This window comes from Tachyglossus aculeatus, chromosome X1 (assembly GCF_015852505.1).
Source record: "Tachyglossus aculeatus isolate mTacAcu1 chromosome X1, mTacAcu1.pri, whole genome shotgun sequence".
In the NCBI taxonomy this organism is placed as follows: Eukaryota; Metazoa; Chordata; class Mammalia; order Monotremata; family Tachyglossidae; genus Tachyglossus; species Tachyglossus aculeatus.
The window spans coordinates 106,378,837-106,385,038 of NC_052101.1; positions in this window are offsets into that span (position 1 = coordinate 106,378,837).

Below are 6,202 nucleotides of genomic sequence, written 5' to 3' on the forward strand. Positions count from 1 at the left end.
TTGCACCCTTTATTCACCCCTCCCTCAGCCCCTCAGAATTTATGGACATATCCATAATATATTTATTAGTATTAATGTCTGTCTACCCCTCTAGACTGTAAGCAGTGCTTGGCACATAGTAAGCACTTAACAAATACCATAATTATTATTAATTTCACTGTGGGCAGGAAATTTGTCTACCATCTCTGTACTGCACTCTCCTGAGTGCTTAGAATTGTGTTCTACCCACAGCAATTGCTCAATAAATATGATTGATTAATTGATGTCTACCAATTCTGCTTTAATGTACTCTCCCAAGCACTTAGTACAGAGCTCTGCACACAGTAAGCTCTCAATAAATATGATTGATTGATTAGCAACAAACTACATGAGAGTGAAAGAGAGTGAGGAAGTAGCATGGCCTAGTGGAAAGAGCACATGCCTGGGAGTCAGAAGATCTGAGTTCTAATCCCAGCTCTGCCACTTGTTTGCCCTGTGACCTTTGACAAGTCACTTAACTTCTCTCTGCCTCAGATGCCTCATCTGTTCAATGGGGATTAAGACTGTGAGCCCCACATGGGACATGAACATTGTCCAACCTGATTAGCCTGTATCTACCCCCCAGTTTATTACGGTACCTGGCATATATTAAGCACTTAACAAATGCCATTTAAAAAAAATAAAGGATAATGAGAAGGTTACAGGTCTTGGCAACAGGGGGATTGGTGGTGTCAACTGTGATGGAGAAGTTAAGTAGAGAGGGGATTTACGAGGAAAGACTATAAACTTCTTGTGGGCTGGGAATGTGTCTGTTGTACTGCTATATTGTACTCTCCCAAGCATTTAGTACAGTTCTCTGCACACAGTAAGCACTCAATAAATATGATTGATTGACTGACTGACTGAAAGATGGGGAGTTCAGTTCAAATACTGAGTTTGAGGGACTGAACAGACATCCATGGGGATATGTTTTGTAGGCAAGTGGAAATGTATGATTGCAGATGAGTGAATATGTAGGTCTCAGAGAGGTAAATTTGAGAGTCATCTGCATAGAGATAATACCTCAAACCATGGAGGCAGATGAGCTCACCAAAGGAGTAGTATAAACTCAGAAATGTAGGGGAACCAGAGCCCTGAGGGGCACCCACAGTTAAAGGGTGGGAGGCTGAGAAGGAGCCACTGAAAGAGACTTAGAAAGAGTGGGTCAAAAAGTAGGAGGAAATCTAAGACAAAGCTGTTTGGGTTAAATCAAGATTGGATATTGTTACCAGTATGAGACATTGTTCCATAATGTCAAAGAAGGATTAGGATGGAATAGTGACAATTAGATTTGTCAAGGACAAGGGTATTGGTGTCCTTGGAAAGAACAGTCTCAGTGACCAGATTGCTGTTGGTCAAGAAAGGAGTTGGAAGAGATCAAGTGGAGGAAGCTGTTCTAGGAGTTTGGCCAGGAATGGTTAGAAGCAGCATGGCTTAGTGGATAGAGCATGAGCCTGGGAGCCAGAAGGTCATGGGTTCTAATCCTGGCTCCACCCTTTGTGTGCTGTGTGACCTTGGGCAAGCCACTTAACTTCTCTGGCCTCAATTCCTCATCTGTAAAATGGGCATTAAGAGTGTGAGCCCCATGTGGGACAACCTGATTAACTTGTATCTACCCCAGTGCTTAGAAAGTGTTTGGCCCATAGTAAGTGCTTACAAGTACCATTAAGTATTATTATTATTATTATTATTATTATTATTATTATTGTTAGGCAGTGGGATGGACAGAAGGTTTCTTTATCAGGAAAATTTGAGCATATTTGGTGGCAGTAGGAAAGGAGCCACGGAGACTTGGAACATATTTAAAGGCAGAGGAAAAGGGGCCATCAGAGATTCGTCTGTTAAAGATGGCAGGGTGAGTGGGGATGAAACCAGAGGCACAGGTAGAAGAGGTAGATTTTGAAATCAGACAGAAGATCTCATCTTGAAAGGCAGTTGAGAATAATGAGTGGAGGTAGGGGTTTGAAGGAATTAAGAATGTGGGGACTAGTCTTTATGGATGCATATTGATTCCTTTTTAAAATCACATTAAACAGATCTTTCCATTTTTGTTAAAAAATTTTTCCCAAGGTGGGTAGCAATGTCTTAACAAATATGCACCACATAGAGTAATGGAAAAATTAATTTGACCATGATAATGTCTTAAAAATATTTAAGCAGCTTATTTTTTGGAAAGGTCTAATTTGCACTCTGCATGAAGTAGAGTAATAAGTACAGCACTTTTCTCTTGAGCAGACTATACATACTCAACAATGAGAAGTGGAAGGTGGATAATTTGTCCACTTAGAAAGCAACAGAATATTGAGGAATGAATTGTTCAGATGGTCAAAGTTGACTAAAATGTCACTCACCATTTCTATGAACATAGATTACTAGAGTGCATATTAAGCCTCATAAAAAGGTGAAATATCTCATATGGCGCAATAGAAATAAATTATGCCCCTGAAAAAAACCTGATAGAATGAACATATATCATTTCCACTTAATAGATTAAAAACCTTCAATCACTGAGTCTGTTCATGTTGACACATTCATTCATTCATTCATTCAATCGTATTTATTGAGCGCTTACTGTGTGCAGAGCACTGTACTAAGCGCTTGGGAAGTACAAGTTGGCAACATATAGATACGGTCCCTACCCAACAGTGGGCTCACAACATCACAGGCGTATTTTCTAAGGGACATTTTTCTTTAGGAAAATTTGGTTTGGCTTCAAATCTGCTCAAAATCCACCGAGAAGGATTGTGGGGGGAGGAGAAAGATGCAGAGCCCTGCTCCCTAGGTCATGCAGCTGTCATTGGCTGAGCCCACTGTTGGGCAGGGACTGTCTCTATATGTTGCCAATTTGTACTTCCCAAGCGCTTAGTACAGTGCTCTGCACATAGTAAGCGCTCAATAAATACGATTGATGATGATGATGATGATTGGGTGAACTCGGACACACTCTCAGTGAGCCAGAATTCTGTTTGTTTGAGCATGACTAGTTCATTCAGCAAGTTAGGAGCTGAAGTAGCTTTATAGGCATGAGGGATACTGATCCTGTAAGCGCGTTGTGGGCAGGCAAAGTGTCTGTTTATCATTCTATTGTACTCCCCCAAGCGCTTAGTACAGTACTCTACACACAGTAAGCGCTCAATAAATGCAACTCACTGACTGACTGACTGATCCGAGTACTGTTGTTTAATTTTAGTGCACAAGAATTAGTGAGGAAGGGCGGGATCTGAAAAAGTCTTGCCAGCAGCTTTACAGCCTGTCACTCTTCAATGAGCCGAAAAAAAGTGTCAGGGTTTAGGATAGGAGAGGGAGATATACTAAATCAGTATATAGTATACTTTTGATCACTTTGCCCCCTGGAGAATGAATCAGAACTCATTTCCTTTTATATTAAGTTGAAACTCTTGACCATGGATTTTTAAGGCTCTCTACCAAACTCTCTTCCTCTTACCACCTCTTGTTTTTCCCTTCTCCCAAGCTAAGTTTCTTAATCATCATCATCATCATTATTGTGGTATTTGTTAAGCACTTACTACGTGCCAGGCACTGTACTAACTACCTTACTCTTGACTCTTCCACCTCTGACACCTTGCTTCCACCCTTCTTCCTGCCTGTAAACTCTTCCTCTAGACTATATGCTCATTGTGGGCAGGGAATGTTTCTACCAACTCTGTTATACTGTACTATGTTATACTGTTATGCTATTACTATATACTGAAATATACTGTTATACTGTACGTGATGGACAGACACATTGACAAGCAGCATGACCTAATAGAAGGAGCACAGTACAGTCCTCTGCATACAGTAAACGCTCAATAAACAGCCCTGATTGCTTAATTATTTGAGAGTGAGGAGAACTGAGTTCTAATTCCAGTTATGCCACAAGCCTTTGGGCAAGTCACTTAATTTTTCCGTGCCTCAGTTGCCTTGCCTGTAAAATGGGGATTAAATATTTGTGTCCCTCCCCCTTAGGCTGTGAGTCCCATGTTGGACAAGGGACTGTTTCCTATTTGTATTGCTTTTACGCATGCATCTTGTACAATGCTTGGCACATACTAAGTTCTTCACAATTATTACATGGCTCGCACTCATAAACGGACAGTGTCAACTCACAAGCCATGAGCTCAGAGGTGTGGAGCATCTCCTGTTGCCATAGAGGTTGGGAGCTGAGCTCCATGACCCTGTCAATGGTAGCTGCTAGAACAAAGTGGAAGCCAGTCCCTTTCAGTCTAAGGTGAATGAAGAAGAAATTACTCGAGGGTTAGCAAGTAAATGGCACAGGGGTGAGATGAGGCAAACAGAGTCAGAGAACTTACTTGGGGCTAAGAAAAATGGTGGAGGGAGAGGGAATGAGTTCCTGGATGAGCTGGATTTGTACATTACCTCCTTTCTTTTCTAATAGTTGTTGTTAAGCGCTTACTATATGTCAAGCACCATTCTAAGCGCACCTCCTCCTAGTTACATATTTTTCTCCCTCTAGGCCTAGTGGCATGAGCTGCCGAGAAAGAAGGCCAATTGTCTGCTTTTCTACTGGATGGTCTGCTTATCAGTTGGTGTGTCCTTCATCCAGTTCAGAAAGGAGAATTTCACACTTTATCTGTCTCCTTTGTTTGCACTGATAGGGCTGACTGATAGGCCTGGGAGTCAAAAGGTCATGAGTTCTAATCCCGGCTCCTACACTAGTCCACTGCATGACCTTGGGCAAATCACTTCACTTCTCTGTGCCTCAGTTATCTCATCTATAAAATAGGGGTTGAGACAGTGAGCCCCGTGTGGGACAGGGACTGTGTCCAACTTGATCTGCTTGTATCCAATCCAGTGCTTAGTACAGTGCCTGACACATAGTCAGCACTTAAAAAATACCATTATTATTATTATTCTTCTTCATCCTGAGGTAGAAAAAAAATTGTCACCCCTTCCCTAGGGTGGCTACTCTAATGCCTATACTGCTGCATGCACCTCTCCCCACCTTCAAAGCCTTATTAAAAATCACATCTCCTCTGAGAGGCCTTCCCCAGATAAGCCTTCATTTCCTCTACTCCCTCTCCCTTCTGCATTCCCTATGCATTTGGATTTGTAATAATAATGATGGTATTTGTTAAGCACTTACTATGTGCAAAGCACTGTTCTAAGCGCTGAAGCACTGGATATTCACCCCAACCTCAGCTCCCACAGCACCTGTGTGCAGATCCGTACTATATTCTATGTCTGTCTCCCCCTCTAAAGTGTAAGCTGCTTGAGGGCAGGGAACATGCCTACCAACTTGGTTGTATCATATTCTTCCAAGCATTTAGTGCAGTGCTCTGCCCACAGTAAGCACTAAATGAATGCCATTGACTGAATGATCATGCTGGCATGTAGTGTAATCAAATAATGTCATATAGAACATTTTGTGGTAATTAGCCCAGACCTATATAGGGGTACTCACTGGGTGCAATGCACAGTACTAAGCCTGATAGTTTTTCAAGAAGGAAGGAGTGGTCCACAGTGTCTAAAGTCTCTGAGGGTCAAGGAGGATGAGGAGTGGGTAGAACTCTTTGAACTTGCCTACTAGGAAGTCATGGTTGACCTTAGAGAGCACAGTCTTGGTGGAGTGAAAGGGTCAGAAGTGAGTTGCTACAGTGAAAATGAAGGGAGCAGGAGTATATGATCTCTTCTAGGAGTTTGGATAGGAATGGAAAAGGGAGATTGGGCAATGCCTAGAGGGGCCCTTGGGTTTTTTTTTATAATGGCATTTATTAAGCTCTTACTATGTGCAAAGCACTGTTCTAAGCACTGAGGAAGTTACAAGGTGATCAGATTGTCCCACAGTGGGCTCACAGTCTTAATCCCCATTTTACAGATGAGCTAACTAGGGCACAGAGAAGTTAAGTGACTTGCCCAAAGTCACAAAGCTGACAATTGGCAGAGCTGTGATTTGAACCTATGACATCTGACTCCAAAGCCCATGCTCTTTCCACTGAGATATGCTGCTTCTCTGTTAGGGTAGTTAGGTTTTCATATGGGAGAGACCTGAGACTATTTGAAGGCAGAAGGAAAGGAGTCATAAAAGAGTGGAAAATTGAAGGGAGGGAAGGAAGCAAAGTAGGAGTGAAGGATTTTAGGAGGTGAGAGGAGAGACGGTCATATGCATAAGTAAAGGGGTGGATTTAGCAGGAGGAGAGAGCAGGCGGAATGCGTCTCCCCT